Consider the following 24,946-nt stretch of genomic DNA (forward strand, 5'->3'; position numbering starts at 1 on the left):
CTGGTTTTGCTTGTACTTTGTGGTGGTGAAGTATTCAGTACGCTTTTAGAATAGTCCTAATTTTATTTTTTCAATAACCTTTAGAAATTACATTTGTTAGATATCCAGCATAAATAATATAATTTAAAAAACAAAACACTTTTTAATTTTGTTAACCTGGCCAATAAATATACTTCTATACTTCCTCAGATTAAAACATTCAGTTGTCTAGTCATATATTGTATTGATTGATATCTTGCTCCAAAAGGAGCCTTGGGTACAGTTTGACGCTCATGGATTGCATTTGTTATGACTGTTCCCACTGTAAGAACTTTAAACATAATCTGTTTCATTAGTTCTTAAGAGTTTTGCAGAGTTTTGCAAAAATGTCTAAATCAGAGAAATATTAGGAGCAGACATATCTGAGTAGCAATGCAATTTGTTAAAGTAGACTATCACCCATGTGGTGTTATGAAGTAGCTTGGGCCTAAAAATTTGCATAATTTAAAAATGTTACTAAATGGAATATTAATAGAAAAGTATTCAATAATTTAAACCAAGCATTATGCTGGTGTATGGAACTAAAATATACTTTAAGTAAATGGCAAAGAACAGGAACATCGTAGAAATAAGAGTGTTTTTTTTTTTTTTTTTTTTTTTTTAAAGTTCATGAATGTAATGTGGGATTAGTAACACACCCAAGGGGAGCCCTTTTTAAAAGGTGACTGCACATGGGTCAGTTACTTTATAATATAAAATGAGACAAATGATTAGTTACAGTAATGTTATATTTCTATAAATATACTTACTTCCTGACTATTAATAGGTACATGCAGTATCAGAAGTACAGAAGGTGTCCCAGACCTGAAATACTGAACACAGAATTTGTAGTAATTGTTAGCGATGCACAGTATTTCACTGTAAAATTTCAGCAGGTCATGTTTACTATTTCAGTTCTTACTACAATCTTTAAGATGTTTAATTAAGAGAATAGAGCTATCATATTAACTGCTCTCTACCCTTGCATGAGAACAGACTTCATCAGTAAATGATGTATAGGTTGAACCTCCCTAATCCAGCACCCTCAGGACCTGACCAATGCTGAATCAGAGAATTTGCTGAACCATGGGAGGTTAATATTGTCTAGCAGCATTACCAACACTTCTGTTCATTGGACTCTTCCAAGACATTTATGAGTAAATCGGAGCTAAATAACAGCACAGAGTACTGAGACCTAGGACTGGTGACTGTAAACAAACTTTATAGAACTGTGGGAAACTTGGCCATACCCATGATAAATGGACATCCAGCTAACTAAAATCATGTCAGACCATGAAGGTTGTCAGACGAGGGAGTATCGGACTAGAGAGGTTCAACGTGTTTCCGATAGTACACTAGACCACTGGTTTCCAACCTTTTTTATACCACCGATTGGAAAACCCATTCACAAACTTCTGGTGGATCAGTAACATTTTTATTTGCCTATTGATTATACAAATAAAATATTGCTGGACTGTCTAGCCCCAACGCAGCCCCTTGCTGCCAAACACCCTTTGACTCCTTCCCTTAAGCACTGTGCCCTTTTACCTCTGACCCCGACAGTCCATGCTAACACCCTCTTTTTCCGTGACCCTACCACGTCCTCACCAACTCCCCTACACCCTTTGACCCCCAACACATCCCACGCTCCCCAGAGCTAGGCTGCCCCCTCTAGGGAGCGTGGCCTTTACTGCTGCGTGGGCAGGGGGAACGGTCGTTGGTGGCGTGCACGCTCCCCCCTCCTTCTCACCTCCTCCCTCCCCAGGCAGGTTGTCTCTTGTCTGCATGGGTAGAGACAAGAAGGGGGAAGCGTGGATCCCAGGCTGGGCTGCCATCTTACTTGGGTGGGATGGTGGAGGAGGGAGCAAGATGCCTCCTTCCCCGCCTCCTACTACTGCAGCTTCAGAGCCAGCGCCACTACCAGGCAAAATTAGCCACCCCAGCTGTTGGAGCTGAGCCCCCGTGAACAGCCAGCTTCAGCTCTGGTAGCCGCTACAGTCCGGCAGCCAGTGGTTCACAGACCAGCATCAGTCCATGGATCAGCGGTTGAGAACTGCTGCACTAGACTATGCTCACATCATTGCTTAAAAAAACCCATCCACAACTCCCACTGCTAATTTGGTGATCGGACACACTTATTCAAATATTTAAAGTACCATGAAGCAAGGACATTTAAAAAAAAAAAAAACAGGGACTGTTTCTTTCACACGTTGTTCATGTGGGTTGTGATGTAAGTGACCTTAATAACAAAGCTAGGAAATCTGCAGCTAAGATTTAATAGGTAGATGGGAATAGTCACAAATTTCTAGTATAGCTATGGTCAAAAAACTCACTTCATGACACTGGCATCTTATTTTCCAACGTACAGTGCTTGCTCCTCCTATGTAGCAGTCATGTTTGCCCACTTCAATTACATACATTTTTTTAAAATAAGTCTAGCTGTCTTTCTGCAGTTCTATAAGAGCATGATCTTTATTTTGTTTTGTTTCACACAAACAAATATTAGAATTGCAAATGTAGACCCAAATTCTGACACCATCTTAAAGGTTATGGAACTTGCAGCCTTGAATCTTGAGGTCCTTAGGATGTACATGTCTTTCTACCATGGGTTTGAAAATGTAGTGCAATCTCAGAGCCAGGATCTGCTCATACTACAGCACTATAAACAGCAGTGTAGAAGTTGTGGCTTGGGCTAGTGGAACCCAGGGAGGGGAGTGGTCTTCATTGCCTGACCCACATCTTCTGCCCACTGTGCTATAGAGTGATCCCTTGTGAGCCCAAGTCTGTTGATTTGGGACTTTGAAGACTTGCTGCTATGGGTTTTAAAATGCAGCATAGACATACCTGTAGTAGGGATGTTAAATTTCAACTAACTAATCAAATAGTTGATGGGATTTCCATCAACTATTCGATTAGTTGATAAGGGCTAGTGTAGCATTCTGCCTTTGAAATGTACAAGAACCCCAGCAGGGCTCTTGTACATTTCGAAGTTGGAACGCTGTGTGGAACCTGGAGCCAGCATGGAGACCCCACTGATCCCCGGCTCCGTGCAGGTGCTTCTGCTTTGAAATATATAAGAGCTCCAACAGGGACTCTTGTGGATTACAAAGATGGAACGCTGAAGCTGCGCCCCTTCCCCCTCCCACTGAGTTGGAGCTAGGGAGAACTGGCTTAAGCTGGCTTCGTCCCTCCCCCCCCCCCACCTCTTTGTGACAGAGGCAGCAAGTGGGGGAGAAGTGACTAGTTCAGTGGTCCCCAACACGGTGCCCGCGGGTGCCATGGCACCCGCGGGGGCATTTGTGTGTGCCCGCGAAGTGCTTGGGGCTGGCCTGGCCCCGGGCACTTGGCGCATGCATGGTGCCGGAGCCGGTCCCGGGCGCATGGCGCACGGTGAGCGCCTGCCCTGAGAGTGCTGCGAATTGGCCGCCCGCGCTCTGGGTGTGTGGCGCTTGGAGGGGGGGCGCCGGCCCTGGGCGCACAAGTGTCCCTGCTCTCTGGCACCCAGCAGGTGAACGGCCACGCCCCCTATGGTTGGGGACCACTGGACTAGTTGGTTAGTTGTTTTCATCCCTAATCTGTAGACTCCATGCTAATCTCATTTCTCTAAAATAACCTTGAATGTGTATACAAATCCAGTAAATAAGGCTGAGGTTTTGTATTTCCTTCCTGCTTTTCCTTCACCATCCCCCACCCTCTTTATTTTAAATGAGATAATTTACTGGTAGAGTCCAAAAAAATTGGTTATTGTCCACCCTCTAAAATGTAAAAGCAGGTATGGACAAACACCATGTGTAGGTGTATCTGTGCAAGTATGATGCGGTGGGAGGTGAAAGTATAATAGGGGGAGGTGACCAGAACAAATAGAAGTTGTGAATCAGTCACAACCTGGGCAGAGATTGAAAACATAAGTGTGAAGATTTAGAGATAAGTAATGAGGTTGTGTGGGAGGAGGAAGAGCAAATCATTGTCTTCAAGGTAGAGGCATAAGAGGAAAATAAAAAAGAACAGTGAATTTATTACCTGCAATATGTTTTGCTTGATTTATTTCCTTCAGCTATCAAAGCAGCTCATTAAGAGAGATGCTGTCATAAAACCAACTGAAATATTGGGTTCCTGTCGTCCATGTGAAAGTGGGATTGAAGGAGTGTCTTCTACCACCTGAAATAAAGTTGGGATTAAACCAATGAAACACCATTAAATTTTTATTGCAAAGTGGAATCTGGGCTCTTGAATTAGTGCCCAAAGAAAAATAAATCACATTTAAATAATATAGTTTACATGGAATGTAACACTATTTTTACTTTTTAAGCACAGTAAACTAATTTCCTTAAACTACTCAAAATATCTCCTGTGAAGCAGTGTCTAGGTCAGTTTCTCCTTCATACCTAATTTAAATTCCATAAAGAAATTGGTCAAAGACATGTTTTCCCTAACTGCTCTATTGGTGATCTACTTCATTGCTCTCCAGACTGCTTTGTAAAATTTCTGAAAACCCAGTTGTTGACTTCCTGATTATTTTTTTTCCTTCCCGAGTGGAGAGCTGAACAAATTCTCAGTCACTTGTTCTGTGTGAATGGGGTTGTATGGGAGGCCAGGATGGAGGGGAATCAATGTATTTAGGGCAGTGGTCACCAACCAGTAGATTGGGATCTACTAGTAGATCTTGGAACCTTTGTCAGGTGATCCTGACAGGTTTGGCTTTGAGGTTATCAAGTGCTGGAACTTTATCTGCCCCTCTCATCACTGCTGTGCTGCTCCTGCCTTCTGCCTTGGAGGTGCCCCTCACTCCTGGGAGCCTCCTGCTTGCTGTGCAGGCCATGGGGAAGAGGAGGAAGAGGGGTGCTGCTGTCAGGGTTTCTCTCTCTCTCTCCACCCTGTACCCCATCTCCACAGAGCAGAGGGGGGCAAGAATGGAGAGTTCGCTGGCTGCTTTTGGGAGTGGTGCAGGGTCAGGGTAGGAATGAGCCTGCCTTAGCCACTTGCACTCCCACCCAGAAGCTGCCTGTGACAAGTGGTGCCCAGCTGGAGTCAGCATTCCATACCTAAGCCCCATTCCTGAGTCCCTCCTGCACCCCAAACCCGTGCCCCCAGCTTGATAAAAGTGAGTGAGGATGGAGGAAGGAGTGAGAAGGGGCGGGAGGGAGGTGGGGCTAGTGTGTTTGGATTTGAGGTAGATCCTGGATTGCACTTAACTTTTTGAATTTATCTCATGCATAAAAAGTTTAGGGACCACTGGTTTAGGGGAAAGGAAGATAGGCAACTTTCTTAGTGTGTGTGGTTTTTTTAAGTCAAACGCCTTCCAGTGTCTTTTTGTGGAAATGCTAATGTTGTTAAATCATTCTTTCTAATCCATATATGTCTAGAAACTCTTGTATTTGAGCTATTCTGTCTTAAGGCATTATTTTCATTGTGCATTCAATTATATGGTATGTGGCAACTTAGCATGCTTCAGTGGTATGTGATATTATTAAATATAGAGTTCTGATCATTTGTACTTTGAGAAACAAAGTCAGAGCCTTAGAATTAAACTACTGTATTAGTTTTCAATTTTTACACTGGTATTTTTGATTAAAATATTATCAAACTGATTATTTTAAAAGGGTAACTACTATATATATAATTATTTCCCCAACCACTAATTTGTAAACCTTTTCTTAAAACTCTGATCCAACCCTCCTTTTATCTCCAGTTCTGAGAGGTCTCCTTCTCTGGCATGTAGCCGATAATAAAAATCCATTATAAATCACACTTGCCTCCATACCATAAGCAAAGATAGTTCAAAAATACTTGGAGTCATACTCTCTCATTTTACAGGTGTAATTGAGATGAAGTTGTTTAAAAAATTTGTTGTTTGTAATAAATTGAACAATGCTTATAAGTTGATAGCTATATGCCAATAGTGTGCAAAGTAATGTAAAACAATTATACTGTGTTTTAGCGAAATGATAGGGTGTCACTGTAGAAAGAAAATAAAGTTTTAAATGTTTACAGTAAGCTATAAAACTGGAAGAGTCCTATATTGTTTCTCACTAGAGTGAGCAATGTAGTATATCCATTATTTTTAATGTTTTAGGATTAAAGTCGTAGTTCCTTCTTAGAACCAGGAAATAGAACTGGGAGTGGTAATAGACCATGTGATCTAAGATTTGTATTGGCATGATCAGAAAGCTGTTTGGTGTACATGAAAAAGAGTAGTTTTCATTCAGTTCCTAGTGGACAAGCTACAACAAAAAACCACAACTGACACTAATTGTCACTCTTGATGGCAGTCTCAGAGTTAAAAGATTAAATGGGAATAGAGAATAAACCACACTCATTCCTAAAGGTCTGTTCCTTCAGGTCAAGGCACACTGACAGCAGTGTGAGGAAACTTGCTCTGCTCATGGTGTATTTGTTCTTTTGATGGTCTCCTGGACTGTCAGTGTGACACCCTTCAAAAAGCAGCAGACTTTCTTTCTCTCTTTTTCTTTCCCTTTCCTTAACCCCCATCCCCTCCCCCCAAAAAAGACTAAGACTAATGACCAAATCTTAACTCTTTCCTTCCACTCTTCGATGGCAGTACTGAAAAACATGAATCATGGCTCCCTGCTCTTGGGTTTTGAAGTCTCCGAAATATTAATGACTTGATTTTAGTAACTTTTTTTTTTTTGTTCGCTCATCATTTAATTGGCAAATGGATTTAGGGATTTGTCTTGTGTTAGAGGGAGTGCTCTTGGCCCCCAAAATCCTTGCAGTTTTCACTCCACTCCTTTGATTACTGTCTTGGGCACGAACTTTCCAGCTGAGGAAGACTAGATGCAACTCCTTCTAGAGCAGAAGTAAATGAGTCTTCATAAATGCAGATAAAATAGAGGTACAATATTTCCACACTGGTGGGCCCCCACCCCTTCAGATTGGATTGTGAGGAGTCAAGTTAGCATCTTAAAATTCATATTTTGATTTGATTACAACAAACAAATTTAAAAATTGCTTGTAATGCATTCACTATCACTAGTATTCTGGCCTCTCTTTTAGGAATATGGCTAGAACGTGAGGTGCTCAGATGCTACAATAAGGGGTGTCTTAAGTATTTAAAGTAGACAGACAGAACAAATAGGTTTAGTTTTTTTCTGTCATTCAAGATGTACAGGTGACCCTGAATCCAAACTTCCAAAAGGGTTAAAAGCAGGAAATAAATTCTTTAAAGATGTCATAACAGCACTGTAATACCTTTTTGATACAATAGGTATGCCAATACAAGGGTAATACAGACGTGATTTTTAATAAGTAAACTTAATTTTGTTTGCTCATTAATAATATAAATTGCCTTCCCTCCCTACAGGTAAGAAACTCAGGGTAATGCACAGATTATTTAAGTTTCAGGAATTAAATAAAAGACTGTATATAAAGGTGTTGCTATACTTAATGTTTATTCCCGGCCTTGTTCAATCACAGCTTTTGCCTTCTGACAGAATAGGTAGGTGTGTTCCAACTTGCATAGTCTGTTGTACAAAGAGGCCACAAGCCCATTTTAAGATAGCAAAATGTGTATGCCTATCTTGTCCATTTTATTAGCATGCCCTCTGCAATTTTAAAATATTTCTTTTATTGCTTAATTGTTGGGATTCCTGCAACAATTGGTTTCTTAGAACCACAATGGAACAGAGGTATCGCAATGCTCAGTGTGTTAACACCTAACTTTTAGGCCCCTAAAAAATCAATGGAATAACAGTAGGATCCACGCAGCCTGAGTTAAGTGCCTAGACTCTCTCTCTAGTGCGGAGGTTTCCAAACTTGGGTTGCGTATCGGCCAAGGAAAGCCCCTAGCAGGCCCACAATACTTCGTTTACTCTAAAGCTCCACAGCCACAGAGCCTCACAGCTCCCATTGGTTTCTGTTTGCCCTTTCCAGCCAAGGAGAGCTGTGGGAAGCAATGCAGACAGGATGGCGCTTCCCGCAGCTCCCTTTGGCTAGAAACCGCAAACCCCAGCCAATTTGAGCTGTGAGGCTTCGTGACTTCGGAGCTTTAAAGTAAACAAAGTGTCGTGAGCCCACCAGGGGCTTTCACTAGCAGGTCCACAACCCAAGTTTGAAAATCCCTGCTTTAGTGAATGGGAAGAGGTAGTAACTTGTGTGCTATACTCAAAAGGCTGCTTAGTATTTCTTGTGCTGTCCAAACTAGCCAATAGCAGGTGCTGATGAGAGAGATGAGTTGTAATTCTTTCCCCTCCAATGGAGGTAGGCACCTAAATATGGGTTGCATGGAAGCATGCTATGTCTGCTTGCAATCCACAGTCAGGAATCCCTCTCTTAGACCAGTTCTGCACTACTGCAATAGTGGAATCTAAGCTACGCTATTGTAGTTACATGAATAACGTAACTGAAGTCAACCTAGCGAGAGTCACTTATAGCTGTGTTGACAGAAGACCGAATCCCATGGTTTACCTTACTTTTCTCAGGGGAGCGGAATGCTGAAATTGATGGGAGAGTGTTCCTTCATCAATTTAGCATGTCTTCAGTAAACGTACTAAATAAATGCTGCTGCATCAATTACAGCAGCACCTGTTTAGCTGTGTAGTGAAGACATCACTTTAGAGTATCACCGTAAGAATCTAAGCCATTGTTGCAAGACATTTTTAAGGTGTCTACCTTAAAAATTTTAGCCCGGTTGTTAGAGAACTCTCCTGGCATGTGGGAGACCCAGTTCTGTTCCTCCTCCTCCTACTTGATGAGGCCATGACTTGAAGAGTGGTCTCCCACTTCTTAGGAAAGGAACCATAACCACTGGGCTACGGGATATTCTGTTGGGGGGCATCCCTCAGTTTCTCTTGTGGAAGTTGTCCAACTTCAGATAATGGGTCATGGAACAGAGGGGTTTGAACTCCATGTAGCTTCCCCACCATTTCCCATGTGAATGCTTACCTACACAGTAAACTATAGAGTTAGTCTCTCTTTCTCTGGCCCAATGACTCCTTTAGTATTTCTCCAAAGTAGAACAGTTTCAGCAGGAGAGGCTTACACAAATGTGTTCTGTAGCCCAGTCATTAAGGTACTTACCTGAGAGGTTAGAGACCCATGTTCAAATCTTTTTCCCCATCAGGGGAAGAGAGATTAAACCTGTCTCTCCCACATACTTGGTAAGTGCTCTAACTACTTAGCTACAAGTTCTATATGGGAGGCAGCAGTGCTGCCTGGATTTTGAATGGGGTCCAATCCAATAGCTATGCTCTGAGCATGCCGACCAGAGTAAGTCTTGCAAACCAGACAGGATCAGAAGTGTCTGTCTTCTCATGGTTTGAAAGTTGCCCTAGGATGCCTAGAAGGATGTAGCAGTGCATATGTTCAGAGGCAGAAGCTTAAATGGTTAGGAAACTTAAAGCGTGAAAATACAAGTGCCTGTTGGGTTAAGTGAATGCTGAGTAGGGAGCTTGTGGATCTCAGTGGTGCCCCAAAATGGTCTTCCGTTCAGATCAGCCCTGGCCCACAGGCCATCCCCAGCTGAAGTGATTGTGTTCAGGATACTTGGTGGACTGGAGAGGGGACGGGGCATCGGTTATCAGCTACCAAGCTGCCTCTTCATACCATCAACCCATCCTCTTCCCATCCCTGAAGATATTGCTTTTGGGGATCACTGGGGCATCTGGTGCTGCACGGTGGCAGTGATTATGCTTCATCCCGCACTTCCTGCAGTGACAGGAGCTGTAGGGAAGTGGTGTACACTGGGCAAGTGCATTCACTCCACTGTGCTCTGCTTCCCTGTGGCTTCTGCCACCACAGAAGCTGCTTATTTAAGCTTTATGCTGAAGAGCCTGCAGCGAAATCCTCCCCTCTCCCCCACCAGAAGCAAAGCCTCCCCTGCCCACCAAGCTCCAGGGAAGCGGCTTTGCTGAGTGTAACCAACACCATTAACCAATAAGAATTCACTTATTGGTTGAATGGTTAGTTGTTTACACTCAAACATCCATTGCTGGGAGTTTGAGATCTTTGGTCTAGATCTTTAGTTAGGGGAACAATGTCTGAGGTTCTTTCAAAACATTTTCATATTTATATTTTTCCCAATCTTCTTTCCACTTAAAATTGATGAATAAGTACAATTTTAATGGCATTGCATCTCCTCCCGCCTTCACCCCTCCCATCTCTGGATGTGACTTATTTGCAACAGTGAATTAAACTAAAAGATTTAATTGGATTGTCTGTCACAAATATGTGCCCTTATCTTGAGGGTGTGAGGAGGAATCAGTGTAAGGTAAATAGAAGTATGGTTCACTTATTCTGAAATAAGTGTGCACAGACTTGCATTGAAGTAATGAAGGATGAATTAGAAAAGATCTTATTTCAGTGTAAATTTGTGTGTAGACCAGCTCGTAGTATAACTTCAAGTGCTGTTTTTCGTGGTTTCAAAAATCCAGATAAAGCATTAGTTAGAACTAATTAAGGGCAACTTTTTAAATCTGAGATAACCCTTGCACATTGCATTACATACATAATTATGTAATGCAAAAGTATATGGGGGGGGGGAAGGTCTTGCTGTTAATTCTTTTAAACTGGAGTTGTACAAGATTGTATAAATGTAAGTATTCAATGGGGAAACATAGAATTCTAAACTAACAGAAGAGGAGTTAAACTATTCTAAAACAACATTAATTTTCAGTTCAGTATTACAATATTACATGATTGAGACTTAATATAAGTGGTATTCAATATGCTGTCAAAATTTCCCTCCTAAGGACATTTATAAATTGATTAGTGTGATTAAGGTGAATCTTTTAAAGATAAATTATCCTATGCTGAATTTACCATATAAAGAACATATGATTTCACTCTGAGTAATATTTTGATCAGCCTTGTTGAGTAAACACATTGCTGCATTGTTTGCAGCTGGGTTCAAATGATATTTGGAAGCTTTCATTCCTTAATGATTAGCATTTGTTAAAGAGAAGAAAGCAATCCCAGAACTAATAGTGCATTTCCCACTTCCCCTCTCCCAAGCTTTATAGTTGGATTAAGGGAAGAAATAGCATTTAGTTTTGTTGCATATGGCTATGAATTTAGTGGCATATGTTGCAGTAGATTCATGTGTGTCCTGGAATATTTCTGAAAACCAGTTAAACTGGAAGGTTAAAATACTAGACTTAATATGTTTTTTGTGTAATGTATGTCTGACCCCTCTGTTCATTACATATGTAAAGCTTAGAGAATTAATATGAAATAGATATGTACTTTATATAATGAAATATTTAAGAGCCCAAGCCTTTTGCTATTACTGTTTCAATTAATAGTTGGACTGTGGTAATTTAGAGTCACATTGTTTCAAATGTAGTTGCACAAAATTGGGCCATTGAATGTCTTGCCATTGAACTTGGAGGAGAATGTGATTCACTTAAGGGAACATCGCATTTAACATAACTTCAATTAGTTGTCTCTTTCCCTTGAAGAGAGCTGAGTACTGACCTTTAGATAAGCTTCCATTTAAATAGTGACACTTATGTGCTGAGTTCCCAACTTGGAGAAGGCAAAAGGTGCATTCAGCATAGAAGTGCATAGAAAACTTTTGGTTTAATTGGTGTAAATGCTCATAAATCTACTGGCCTATTTCCACTCTGTTGTGACAACCACATGTCCCATGCTCTGACATCATAGCTAACACAAAACACCACTAAATCACCAGGAACAGATTGCGCAGTGCCTATACGTTCTATTCTCTATCTAAATGCTGACCTGGAATGACCCTGGTTGGCTTGAGCTCAGATGTGATAAGACTTATTGTCTTCTAAACCATATGTGTAATTTTTAATTAAACTTGATGGTCATAGAGCCAGATTCACTTGTGTCCTCCAGCTGCTTTGCGCTACCGTGGCACAAAACAATCCCGTTAATCTGGGCCCATGTTTCCTAACTATTGTGGGAATCCTGCATTCTAAAAATGTATTGACTGAATTTTAGTAATCACAAAAGGGGTCTTGCCTTTTGGGAACACAAGACTGCTGTGTCTGTAGGATTGAGATTTGTTTTACCTCATTCTACAAAATATTAGATGAAAATGTAAAACATGCTGCACTTGAAATAGTTGCTTTAACTCCTGCAGCTCTGTGCTCATTTATTGAAGATATTTATCGGAGATGTGGAGTAATGATGTTGTTTCTTTGGAGTGTGGACCTAGTGTTTTGTCACTGCACCAGAAAGGCAGAGAAAGATAGTGTGTGTGTCCTGTATTATTTAGTAGTCACCTTTGTAAAATATACTCGTTTTTTTTAATGGTTAGTGTGTCCTCCATCTGCTGTTCCAAAAACTCTTCACTTACTAATGTGCTGCTTGAAATATCCTTTGTTCTGAGAAGCAAGTCTGCTTCTCTGAATTCTTAGCCCAGATTACAAGCTGTAGGTCAGTCTTTGGTACAGTAGAGTTCACTGATCACATTTTGCTTCCGGCAGTCCTAGCTTTGGCCCCGTTACACAGATCAATGCCAGGCTAACCCCATTTATTATTACTGCTGAGTTTTCAGCTCAAGACAGGAATAATACAAACAAGCAAGAAGGAAAGGAAAATGGGTCCTCAGATACTTAAGCTAAAGCTACCAAGTGGCATCAGATTTTTGGCAGAAGAAAATGGCTTGCTTTTATCATACAAACCAATGGAAAACATGACCTGTTGACTCCAGTTTATACCTACACACTTTAGCTAATTTTGGGGATTTGATCAATTCTTTTAGTTTTCTTTAAACCTGGTACTGCTTTAAGCATTTCATGGCTGCTGTGTTCTCTCCTGGGTCTCTTGATCCTCCCAGTGTAGAACTTCCCTTGTTAAAAGCTTTTGGCTCCAAAGGTGGTGGCTGTGGCTGATGATGTGATCTCCCTGCCACTACTGGTTCTATTCCCCCTGCTACCATTCCCTCTGCGATCACCTCTACCACAGAAACTCCCAGGCAGCTTGCTCTTGCTTGTGGTCATGTGAAGAGCTCTTTACAGGAATTCTCAATGTAGCTACCAGGTGTTGAGCATTTCTGAAAACTTGCCCCCACCGAGGTTTTATCACCGCCAGCAAGCAGCAGCTCAGACTGTGTGGTGACTGTTAAGCTCTCTAGCTGCAAAAATATCTTTTGTTTTTAACTAGTGGCACACCTTCAAATAAGAATCTTTTTGGTTCCTGAGTTACTAAAAAAATCAAAAGAGTAAAGCTTCTTGTCACATTGGATAAGACCCCTTGTGCCATCCAGCTATTTCCAGTTAGGACTGGATTTGTAAATTCAGTTAGCCACAACTCAGATGTACTTTCCTCCAACTCTTACATGAAATGAGGAATACTCATCCCCTCCCAGATAACCCTTGTGTTGACTTTGCATGACAGTGCCAACAAAAATTGTGAGATTTAGTGCTTCTCATTGTTTTTCTGAGACCAATCCCAAAGCTATCATTCAACAAAAAGTTAATGTACCTGCACAAAATGTGTCTAAAATCAACTTGTGTAAAGATGACCACCAAAGACAATTGGTGACATACAGGTTACTGCTAAATTTAAAGCGTCTCCTACCACTTACTGACAAGTTAGCTAGACAGAGGCTTTTCAACTAAAAGTTCCCAAATCATTTCTTGCAATGGCAAAATTTCATTAATCACTGAATCAAAATGTTTTGAGGGGAAACTTTCCAAACACTTGGTTCTGAGCTACGATGGAAAATTTCAGCTTGAAAGACTAGTTGAACAAAGTCATAGAGTATCTTCTTGAGTGATAATTCTTGTGCAGCCTTAACTATGTTGTTATATACCTTGCTTAAGATATATGCAGAGCTTGGAGGGAGGGGCGGAAGTTCATTAATGCTCACCTTTATTTAGTTTCCATTGGTACAGCCTCACTTTTCCCTACCTCTAGTCAAACCAGATCTGCCCTTACATTTAATTTGTAGAGGATAGGGTATTAACAATGCTCTCCCTCTCATCCTTTCTTATGGGGCTCTGCTGTTCCTGCAGCAGGCCCTCTGCTTTACAACATCTTTCTTTACTACTTGATACCTCAGTTTCCTTCTCTTCACCTTGCAGAAGCAGCAGCACTAAGGCTTTGTCTATGTTGGCAATTGAGCAACAAAACTTGGTTGTTCACAGGTTAACTCCCCGTCCCCAAACAAAAGCTTTGCCAGGACAAGTATTGGTGTAAAAGCAAAAGCCCGCTCCCCTTGTAGGGGTGGAAGGTTTTTTGTTGTTTTTTTTTAATTGGTAAAAGTGCAGACAAGTAGAGTTCATAGAATCATAGAGCTGGAAAGACCTCAGGAGGTCATCAGTCCAGCCCCCTGCCCAAAGCAGGACCAATGCCAACTAAATCAAACACCCAGGGCTCTATCAAGCCAAGACTTAACCTCTAGGGATGGAGATTACACCACCTCCCTAGGTAGCCCATTCTAGTGCTTCACCATCCTCCTAGTGAAATAGTTTTTCCTAATATCCAACCTAAGCCTCCCCCATGGCAACTTGAGACTTGTTGAGGCTGCCTGATTTTTAGTGACCTGGCTTTTCTGTGTAAACAGCCATGTTGCTAAAAAGCTGTGTAGTGTAGACAAAGCCTCAGTGTCTCTGCTCTCATTTTGTCATTTGCTGAAGGCACTATGAGTTCTTTGGCCTACATTGCATCAGAGGACAGATATTAGGCGGTGTCTATACTATGGACCTAACATTGGCACAGCTATTCCATTGCAGCTGTGCTGCTGTAAGATCTCTCGTGTAGTCACCGTATGCTTATGCCACTGAGCGAGACCTTTCACACTGGCATAATTAACCATCCTCAACAAGTGGCAATAGCTAAGTCAGCAGCAGAGAATCTTCTGATGACATAGTGCTGTTCACATTGATGTTTGTTTTTTTTCCAACAAAAAATGGTTTTGCCAACAAAAGTGCTTGTGCAGACAAAGCCTTCGAGCTGAGGGTTCTTTCTCCCATCTCATGCTGGGAGCATAATGTACATGAGTGAAAATCCTGTAGCGTAGCTTCAAAGAAGCATAATTATAGGTGATGTAATTTCCCCTTATTTTATATAAAGCCATCCATTTTATAGAATTCAAATCTAACTTTGACTAAAGAAAAAGCAGGTCTGAACATGGCCTTCTATTGTAACTTACAAACATGGGGTAGATAATCGTATAGACTACTTAGAGTGGATTTATACTGTAGTATTTTTGCAAAAGATATGTCAAAATCATCTTTCTAAGAATAAGGCCAATATTTCCTCTGTTCAGGTCAGTTACTCGTGAAAATACTTAGTGTAACTGATTTACCTATTAATACATTGTATTTTAAGAACTTTCCATGAAAGTATATGGTGTGGTCCATATTGCACACAGGATAAAGAGGTGTCTAAGAGCTAATAGAATTTTTCAGAGATTACAAATAAGTAGGGCCCCTACCAAATTCACAGCCAGGAAAATACACCATGGACCCTGAAATCTGGTCTCTTCTGTTCTTTTACCTGCTACTATATATATTTCAAAGGGAAGGACACCATTTCTCAAATTGAGAGTCCTGACCTAGAAGGAAGTTACAGGGGAGTCAGAGTTGTTTGTGAGGGGAGGGTTGTGGTATTGCCATCCTTACTTGGGAACGGTCTTCAGAGGTGGGTGGCCAGAGAGCAGTGGCTGTTGGCTGGGTAACCAGCTCTGAAGGCAGTGCCTGCCATCAGAATCAGATAAGTAAGGATGGCAATACCATACCATGCCATCCTTTTGCACTGCTGCTGGCACCAGCTCTGCTTTCAGAACTGGGCTCCTGGCCAGCAGCCACCACTCTCCGGCCAGCAGCCACCAGGGTAGCAGTACTGCAACCCCTCTTACAGTAACATTTAGATGTTCAACAGAACTTTTTTTGGGTCAGGATTTCAATAATTACATTTCAGATTTAAATAGCTCAAATCATGACATCTGTGATTAAAAAAAAAAAAATCATATAACCATGAAATTGACCAAAGGGACCTGGAATTTGGTAGGGTTCTACAAAAGAACTAGCACATCTACTAGTTTAAGTGGGTTAGCCATATACTGTATAAGTAATGTGGTATACAGTCTCTTAAAAATGTTTGTTTTCATTCCCAGGACTACAGTTATCTTTTCACATTAAGCAGGACGTGAAGCCTGGAAAGGAGAATTCAGATTCATTTTAGTACCTGAACCTAAGTATAGTATTAAGAAGATTACTGTGTTTTTCACCACTTCTGTCAGTCTGTTTCCCCTTTCTTTCTATAGTGTGCTGTCCTTCAGAGATGCAAAGGCAATTCAGATGTCAGATTTGGACCTTTGAGAGAATCTCTACCTACATGGCTCCTTGCAGATATACATATGCTGTTAGACTAGAACCAATGTAATTCTGGTTACTGATTTTAAATAGGGGTGTGTTTTAGGGGTTTTTGTAGTTGCTGATTAGTGAGATGGGGCTTCAGTGTAACTTCTGTTTAGTTTTTATAATGTCTTAAGAGCATTCCATCAAATAATTTTGCATAAGTCTTGTATCAGTTTAGACCAGTTGTCCATCTAATCCATAATTTTGTGCCTGAAAATGGGCAGTACCAGATGCTTCAAGGTTTTTTTGTGCATGCTCCACTAAAGTGAGCAGTTAAAGGGTAACTGACCCATAGAGAGAACTTATTCCTAACCCCTGCCAGTTAGTGACGGGCTTGTTCTGCTCTATATTGGGAGGATCTGTATTTTCTAGGAAGTTTAAATTAAGCATATTAAATAAAATCTTTGTATTTACATTTACCTTCCTGTTGGTATTATTTGTAGCGGTGCATTTTCTTTAAATTAAAATATCCTCAAAATTATTTATTCTTTGTGATTCTTCCTTTGTGGGCAATGTGTTAGGTCGTGTGTGTGTGCTTTTAAGGCATTTTAACAGAAATGACCATTTACTTTGTCTATGCCATTCATTATCTTGTCTGTGTCATGCCCATCTACTTGTTTCTTCTCCTGGCTTAACAATTTTAAATCGTCACTAGAGGGCTGTTCCCTGAGGGTAGGCAGTCCCAGCTTTCCCCCCTGGCCTTCCGGGCGGGGAGGGGAGAAGGACAGGCGAAGGCTTGGCAACCCTGGACGGCCTTGGCTCTCCCCCACCCCCAGCCCAGCCACTGGAGGGTTGGGCCAGACCAAGTGCATGGCTGGTCTGTCTCTCTTCCTCTGGCCGTGAGGGCATGCCCTGCCCCACCCCCAGCTGCATGGGGAGAGGCCTCATGACTCTCGTCCCCCCTCCTTCCTAGGAGGGCGCACAGTTCCTGGACCCTGGGGAGGGAGAAGAGGGGAGGCCATGTGGCCTGAGTGCTGGGAAGGGTGGGAAGAGGCAGGGCAGCTGAGAGTGGAGGGGAGGGACTGTGGGATGCAGAGTCACATGATGATGCTCCTCTGTCATCCCCGAAGAAAAGGTTTTTTTTATATATATAGAAAGACTAAGTAATTAGAATATCATTTGTTTTCACAAGACATCTAAAACCAAAGAAACATGAACCAACTCTAGAAGTGCTTGGATTACATAGCTCACCTGAAAATCTCTATGGAATAAAAATTGTATCTGCACTTCTCAAGAAAATGTGTATTATGCATCATGCTATGTATGTATCTGCTTAAAATTCTTTTTTTGAAATAGAATAAAATCCCTGAATGGGAAATGCTTCCTGGGACATTTCCAGTAGGATGCAGCATTATTAAGTAGCTTAGTTTCAGACAGATCATTCTGCCTTAAACTAGTTAGTTGGTCACAGCTTCATAGGTTCAGCAGTAGCTGCTTGGGGGAGAGGGTGGCAGCAGAGGCCCCATTATGTAGTGCTTGGTTACATGGCTCTGTGGTTTATCAGTCCTTGTATGCAGAAATGCTAAAATTAGTTTGACACACATGCCCATTTGGCAGCTCCTATAGCTACCCAAAGAAATCCCTGCAGTAACCATCGGAAAATAGTACTCATCAAAACTCTATTTCTTAGCCTAGGATCCCAAAGTATCTTTTACACATAATGGATTCAAATGAACCAAATATAAAATATGCTTTGTTCATATGCCAGATTAGTCTCCTTGCCAAGGACAGAATTATTCTGTTCTGTAAGCCAGTAACTATGTTCTACCTTATTTCCTCCCCCCTTGCTGCCTTATTCCCCAAACATTAGCCCTGATCCCTAATAGACATATGTATGGTGCATTTAGGGATGAAGGGAGGAATATTGTCCCATGGTTAAAACAAAAACATTTTTCAAACTACTAAAGCTTAAAGATGTTTGAATTTAGAGCTCACTTCTTAGGCATAAAAGTATACAATCAAACCAAAACTTCAGATAAACAAAAAGCCATCCACAAGGAAGTGTTGTCAAAGTGGTGATTTGCCATATCTTGATCACATTGCTTATGTCGTATCACCTTTTCACCACTTTTTATCCATTTAGTGTATTGTTGTCTTTGGGACAGAGGTCATGCTTTCCTTTGAATGTATGCATTGTCTGTCACCTGGTTGGCAGTGCTAGAAACAATAATATAGCCCTTTCCACAGAGATGACTTTCTGGCCATGGACAGGAGTGCTGTGTTAATGCTGATATGAGTAGTTTATAACAAAAGCCTGCTCTTCCATGCTCATGTTCCTTAATTCTGCACCAGATTCTGACCTGACTTACTCATTGTGCTGGTTTTGTCTTTTCACCTCAAATGATGTATATTAGAAATACCTTCTTATTGTACTTCTGATGAGTTTTTTCCTTTGTTATTCCATAACTGGATTACTATTGCTTAGAAATTTTTTTTTCCCCTATGTGATTTTTTTTTTTAATTCCCATTATTAAAGGGACACAATCCACTTAAAATTGCACTTCAGTCTGAAAAGATTTTACCAACAATTGTTACAAGAAGCATTAGGTGATTGTTTTCCTTGTGGTCAGTTTTTGCAATTGACAGCTCTTTATATATAGTAAGTTTCACTGTTGTACCGCCAATCCCTTTTTCAACTGTGTGGATTTCAAAGGTGATAATGTCTTATTTGCTGCTGTCAAAAATGCATATTGTGTAGGTGAGTTAGAATGTTGTTGGGCAAATTAATAAAACAAATTTGAAGTGCAGAGGGAAGCAGGAATCTGGCTGGTTGTAGGGAAGAGGCTATGTTTTTCATCAGCACTGTTTCAGGCGACTCTAATGAGCCATTGGATTGTACAGGGAAGGCCTGTGCCACACCAGAAGATCTCCATTTAGCAGTTTTCCCAGGGTGAAATTATATCTCGTGCTTTCTCAGAGGAGATGGTAACTGGCAGTGTTCCTTCTATTTCTGAGGCTGAAAGTGCTCGGGGGAGAACAAACATCTAATGTGCCTCTGGCAGTTTTACAATGGGTGTTAGCCTCACTTTGTAAAGAGGTAGACAGTGTTCTGGAACACTCCCAAGGGGAGGTACTCCAGAAACTATAGTAAGAAATTTTCTCATGCAAAGTTAATTTGTATATATTTTTGTTGTGCTTAAACTCCAGTGGTTTAAAAAAAAATCCTGTTCAAACTGACAGTTGACTGATTCTTTAGAAGAAGTTTGCGATGCTGTTGTAGCTGTGTTGGTTCCAGGATATGAGACACACAAGATAGGTGAGGTAATATAGTCTACTGAACCAGCTTCTGTTGCTGAAAGAGAAAAGCTTTCAAGCTTTGCAGAGCACTTCCTCATAGGGATGTAATAGTGTAGTCAGTAAACGAATAAGCAAAAGCTTAAAGGTTAATGCTATAGACTACATGCATTTCTGCCTCCCCCCAGCCAGTACATTTTTTTTTTTTTAGCAGGCTGGCCAGCAGCCTAGCACAGTCCTGGCTTGCGACAGGTCTGGGACCTAGCTCTGCTGCTGCTGTGTATTGGGAGCTAGGTGGGCAAGCAGCCCAGCTCAGTTCTGGCTCGTGCTGGGTCCTGGAGCTCAGACCTCTTCTCCCCCCCCCCACCCCAAGATGGGCTGCTGCCACCCCGGGGGGCTGCTGCCTCTTTATCAGAGGTAGAAGCACAGGCTAATAGGCAGCCTGTCCACAAGGGGAGCTGGTCTTTAAATTGGCTCCCCTTATGGACCAGCTCCTGCATGACACCCCACGCTGTTGCCCCCCCGACCCCGCCTCCCAGAACTATAGAATAGTTGACTAACCAATAAGAATTCATGAGGTTACTCAACTGTTCAGTTAACTGATATTTAATTCCCGATTTCCTCAATGAGGGTTTCTCTTGCCAACACAAATTGGTTCAGTAAAAGATATTGCCTTATCTACCTTGTCTCCTTCTCTGTAGCAGATGTAGGATTTTAAAATGGGCACACCTAAAACTTAAAATGTGACATTTATAAATATTAATCTTCCTTCACGTTCCAACAGAGAATTTTAATTTGAAGAGGGGGGGAAAATTAGCAGCTCTTGTTGGGATTGTTTGTTAATCCTTTCGATGAGAAGTGTCAGGCTAAAAGTATAAGCTCAATACCAGAATAGATTGACCAGTATTTACCCAAATTTTGACACCGTGTTTAGGAAGTTAGTGATCTTTCTAGAAATTCAAGATGCACAGACACAACTCCAAAAGACCTTACCTTAATTTTTCCTCTTTAAATGTATAAAAGAAAGCTTATTCCTTTCTTTGTGAAGATGCTACAAAAAATAGGAATTTCCTTCTAAAGGCAGAAATCTTGACTTGGAGTTGATAAATCAAGGCAGTCTAAATCTTGATAGGCATGGTAACCTTAACAAATATTCTTCATTTAAGAGGAAAGGTCTTTTTTTTTTCTTCCAAGTGTAGAGTGAAAAGGGAATTCTTAGGAGGAACTTGAAAGAATCTTAAATATTGATATGGATCTTTGTCCACAGTCTAGTTAGGGTAGTATTTGTCATGCTGCAGTGACAACATAATGCTAGCATCAAAATACCAGTGACTAAATTCACCTCTGATGTTTCTAAGTGCAGTAAGAGAGTCACTATATTTTCCAACAGATCTCTCATTGTAAATAGGGGTACCACTGTATGAAAATTTTATTTTCAGAGTTAAAGAGCCTCCAGGCTCTTTCAGTATCAAACAGGGCAGCTATTGAGTCTGGCCCTTATAATAATACGGCCACAGTTGGTACAAGACATTTTGCCTGTAAGCTTCAAAATAAAATAAAATTGTTAAAATAAAACATGTAACTGCTACACCAAGGGATCAGTGGTCCAAGCTATTCAGATTAGCATTACTACTCGTTGGAAGCAGTGAAGGTGCTTGCAAGAGAAAACTGATTTTATTAGGCATGCAGTACTTTCATTCCTAGGCTTTGTCTACACTACAAGTTTTTGTGGCAGAGAGTATGCTAATGACAGACTCATTAGCATGAGTCGCAATGTCATTAGCAAGGATCTTGCTCAAAAGATTTTTTTGCTCAAAACTGAAGTGGCTACACTGCTTCTTTTTGCAAAAAAAAAAACCCCTTGCGCAAAAAGCATCAGCAGAAAATACGCTAATGACATTGTGACACATGCTAATGAGTCCCTCATTAGCATACTCTCTGCTGCAAAAACTTGTAGTGTAGATATAGACCTATTGTCTGCAGAAACACCTCTGAAAGTATGTTGCACACAACTTCTTGTATCTCTTCTTTCCTATAAAACACAGGTCATTTCTTTCACTTTATTTATTTATTTGACCTATCGTGCAGACAAGGGAAAAAATTTTCTGGATTGAAAGAGAGAAATTTAAGTTACAGGAAAGCGGTTTCTAATGGCAGAAGCTTAGAGGCAGAGTGTCTTGTACTAACTATGGTCATAACGGTAAGGGCCAGACTCAACATCTGCCCTGTCTTTGATACTGAAAGGGCCTGGAGGCTCTTTACTTTTTTAACATTGAGTCCTTTTAAAAGTTAACACTTTCTTACAGTGGTACCCCTATTGAGAAAAAATGTGTTGGCAAATATAGAGACTCTCTTGCTGTATCTGGCAGAATCTTATCTTCATTTACCGTCTTGATGGTGGTAGCTGCAAAATTAAGGTCATTGGGATGCATTCCTTGAAACCATTTGAACTGGGGAGTGTGTAGTATAGAAGGCTCAAACTGAGGAAGCAAAGCAAACATCCTCAGTCTCTCCAGTTTTATGTTAGAACAGTAAAAGCCGGAGAAGACTGGAGATAAGCATCTTAATGGAATAAATGGTTTGAAATTACAGGTGTCTGCTCCTTCCCCCACTTTAGATATCCTTGGAAGAGGCACAGCAGGTTTGCTTACCTTTACCCTGACATTCTGTGCTGGGTGAATCTCATTTTTTTTTTTCCTCTCTAAAACTGATTCAAAATTCTGTTGCCCATGCAGCTGCTGAACATACAAAATCTGTTTTGCACGTGCAGTGTAATGCAAATTCCAAACACTGATCTGTTTGTCAATAGGGTTGCCAGGTGTCCGCTTTTCTACCGGACAGTCCGGTATTTGCACCCTCTGTCCGGTAGAGAAATTCAGAAAATACTGGATATGTGCAATGTTTGGTATTTTCTGAATTTCCGGCTTGGCGCCAGACGGAAGCTGGGCGGGGGAGCGACTAGGAGGTTGACGCTGGGAGCACTGTGGTCACGTGCGAAAGCCAGGCGGGGCGGGGGCAGTGGCTGGGACTTCCAGCCACTTCCCCCACTGGGCTTCTGCACACAACCGGATGCTCTCAGCGCCAATCACGGCTCTGCCTCCCAGCTGGGAGCCTCAAGTTGTGTGCAGAAGCCACTCCTCCTGCCCCTACCCGGTTTCTACTAGCAACTAGAGGGAGTGCCTGTTGAACTCTGGCTGGGGCCAGTGGCTACACCTCCCCTCCCCCCGCTAGCTCTGCTTCCCGCCCCCTTCCTCCGGCCCCCCCTCCTCCCGTCCGGCCCCCCCCAGCCCCTGATTCCCCCCGCCTGCTTCCCACCCCCCTTCCTCCCGGCCAGCCCCGTGACCTCAGACTCCCCCCCCCCCCCCCCCCCTTTGGCTGGTGTCTGACCCATCATCATCTATTGGCAATTGGAGCTTTCCCACAGGAGACAATATGGTCTGCAGGGTTAACAATATAAAAAGTTACAAATGTTTGTTTTTAACAGCAGGACAGTGTAAGTATAGATCTCAAATATATGAAATGGCAGGTCAAATTATATTTTCAAGGAAGCCAGAGGGACCTGGGAAAATAAAGGTTCACAAAGAATTATTCAAACATGTAATCTTACCTAGACTATAGTTATGTTTGGACATACTCAAAATGACATACTGAATCTATCTCTACTGTGGTTCTGCTGAAATTTTATCTAAGTTTCTGTCCCCTAGTGAATTACCCCAGCCTAGTTTGTACTACATTTAATAGTGGGAAGCCTCATATTTTTGTTTCTGACTAGCGCGAAATAATTCCAGTTTCCTGCTTAAAGGAATTTAGTCAACTTGTAAATGACGCTTTGGTCTGGCTATTATGGGGGTGGAGTAGGGGGAGGGGCGGAGAGGAATCAGTATCTTTCTGTTGGTTTAGCTTTGTGCCTTTGGCAATGTTTGTGTGTAGTTTTTCCCCATTGATGATGATTGCATTTCCTCTGTCATGTACCAGCATGTTTACATCACTCCCATGTACTTCCCTTATGGGGAATTCACTTCACTTTTCTCCAATCCCTTTCCAGGAGGGCTGCTGCTGCTGCTTATGAATCTGAGCCAGGAAAATCTTTCTCAAAAGCCCTGAATAGAAATGAGGAGCAGCAAGAATTAGAGGAGAGAGCAGGAGCCAAGGACTGTCTTCTGTGTTCTCCTCAAACCCCTGCCCATGGAAGAAACTTTTCACTGCTAAGGATTTCTGCAAGTCTTGTGGGAGAAGGTTAGAAGGTCTCATAGCCTAAGTTGTAAGGAAATTGTAGAGCAGGCAGGCAGAAGTGGGCACAGGGAGTAGGAAGAAGGGAGAGTCTAAGCGTGTTTAGTGACGATCCTTGACCACCTACTGTCCTTTGAGAAGACCTCTGTAAATTTTAGCAAGGAATAAGAGAAACCCTTAACTTTCGTTAATGTTTTCTGTTCCAGTGTTCTCGGTGTCAATTTTTGAAATTCACTATATTTTTTAAAAAATTGGTCACCTAGGTTTCAGTTAGTGGTTTTGAACCCAATATCAGTTAAAAAGTGTTTTTGGACTTTAGGATCTAAGGTCATCATTTGAAAGGTGCCTGGAGTCTAATCCCTTCAAGCCCTCTGTTGCTGATCAATAAGTCACAAATGTCTGAAATTGGCATGTTGAACAACTTTTCATTGGCTCAAAATAATTGAAATATACAATGGCTTTTAAAGCTGGAACACAATTAAAAACTGCAAGGACTAGAGAAGTTAAGGATCATTTATTTTACTAGTCAAGTACTCGATGGAATTTCCATCGACTACTCAACTAGTGGATACGCACTTCCGCATGCGGAACTTGGAGTGTAGCCTGGGGCCAATGGGAAGTCCTGCTGACTCCGGGCTGCACACGGGCATGCCAGCTTTGAAGTATACAAGAGTCCCCAGAGGGGGCTCTTGTGCATTTCAAATTGGCAGCGCAGCATGGAGCCTGGGGTCAGCAGGGGACTCCCCAGCTGACCCCGGGCTCCACGTGACACTGCTGCCTTGAAACGCCGCCACAGTGTTTCAAAAGGGCAACACCACACAGCTGAGCCAGGTATCAGCTGTGCGGCGCTGCTGCTTTGAAGTATCTCCTTTTTTCTCCCCCTTTGCTGTCTCTGATAGAGGCAGCAAGGGCAGGGAATCGACTAGTCAACTGACTGTCCGATAAGCATTTGCTTATTGACTAGTCCTTAACATCCTTAGTAAGGACAAGAACAAAGTGAAAAATGAGAGAATAAAAAATGGTGGGAGCTGCTGTCTGTGGAGGGCCTTAAGGGTTTGTCTACACTGCACCGTAGGCCGAAACAAGATACACAATTTGTGTAGCTCCAATTGCATATCTTATTTCGATATGGCACTGTCTACACAGCACTTATTTTGAAATAAATCACTATT

At 41.7% G+C, this 24,946-nt stretch overlaps 1 protein-coding gene across 8 annotated transcripts in view; it reads left to right on the top strand.

The window, feature by feature from the left end:
• KCTD1 (potassium channel tetramerization domain containing 1) overlaps positions 1-24,946 on the top strand; it is a 136,201-nt gene that overhangs the window by 57,596 nt on the left and 53,659 nt on the right. Inside the window, exon 1 of one of the 8 annotated variants that reach the window (XM_075920810.2) lies at positions 23,421-23,780. The exons of the other annotated variants lie outside the window; for them this stretch is intronic. The gene's annotated coding sequence lies outside the window, so the exon portion shown is untranslated. Of the gene's footprint in view, positions 1-23,420; positions 23,781-24,946 lie in introns of those variants that run through there. 8 annotated transcript variants of the gene reach the window in all.

Source organism: Pelodiscus sinensis, chromosome 2 (genome assembly GCF_052426305.1).
Source record: "Pelodiscus sinensis isolate ZL-2025 chromosome 2, ASM5242630v1, whole genome shotgun sequence".
Lineage (NCBI taxonomy): Eukaryota > Metazoa > Chordata > Testudines > Trionychidae > Pelodiscus > Pelodiscus sinensis.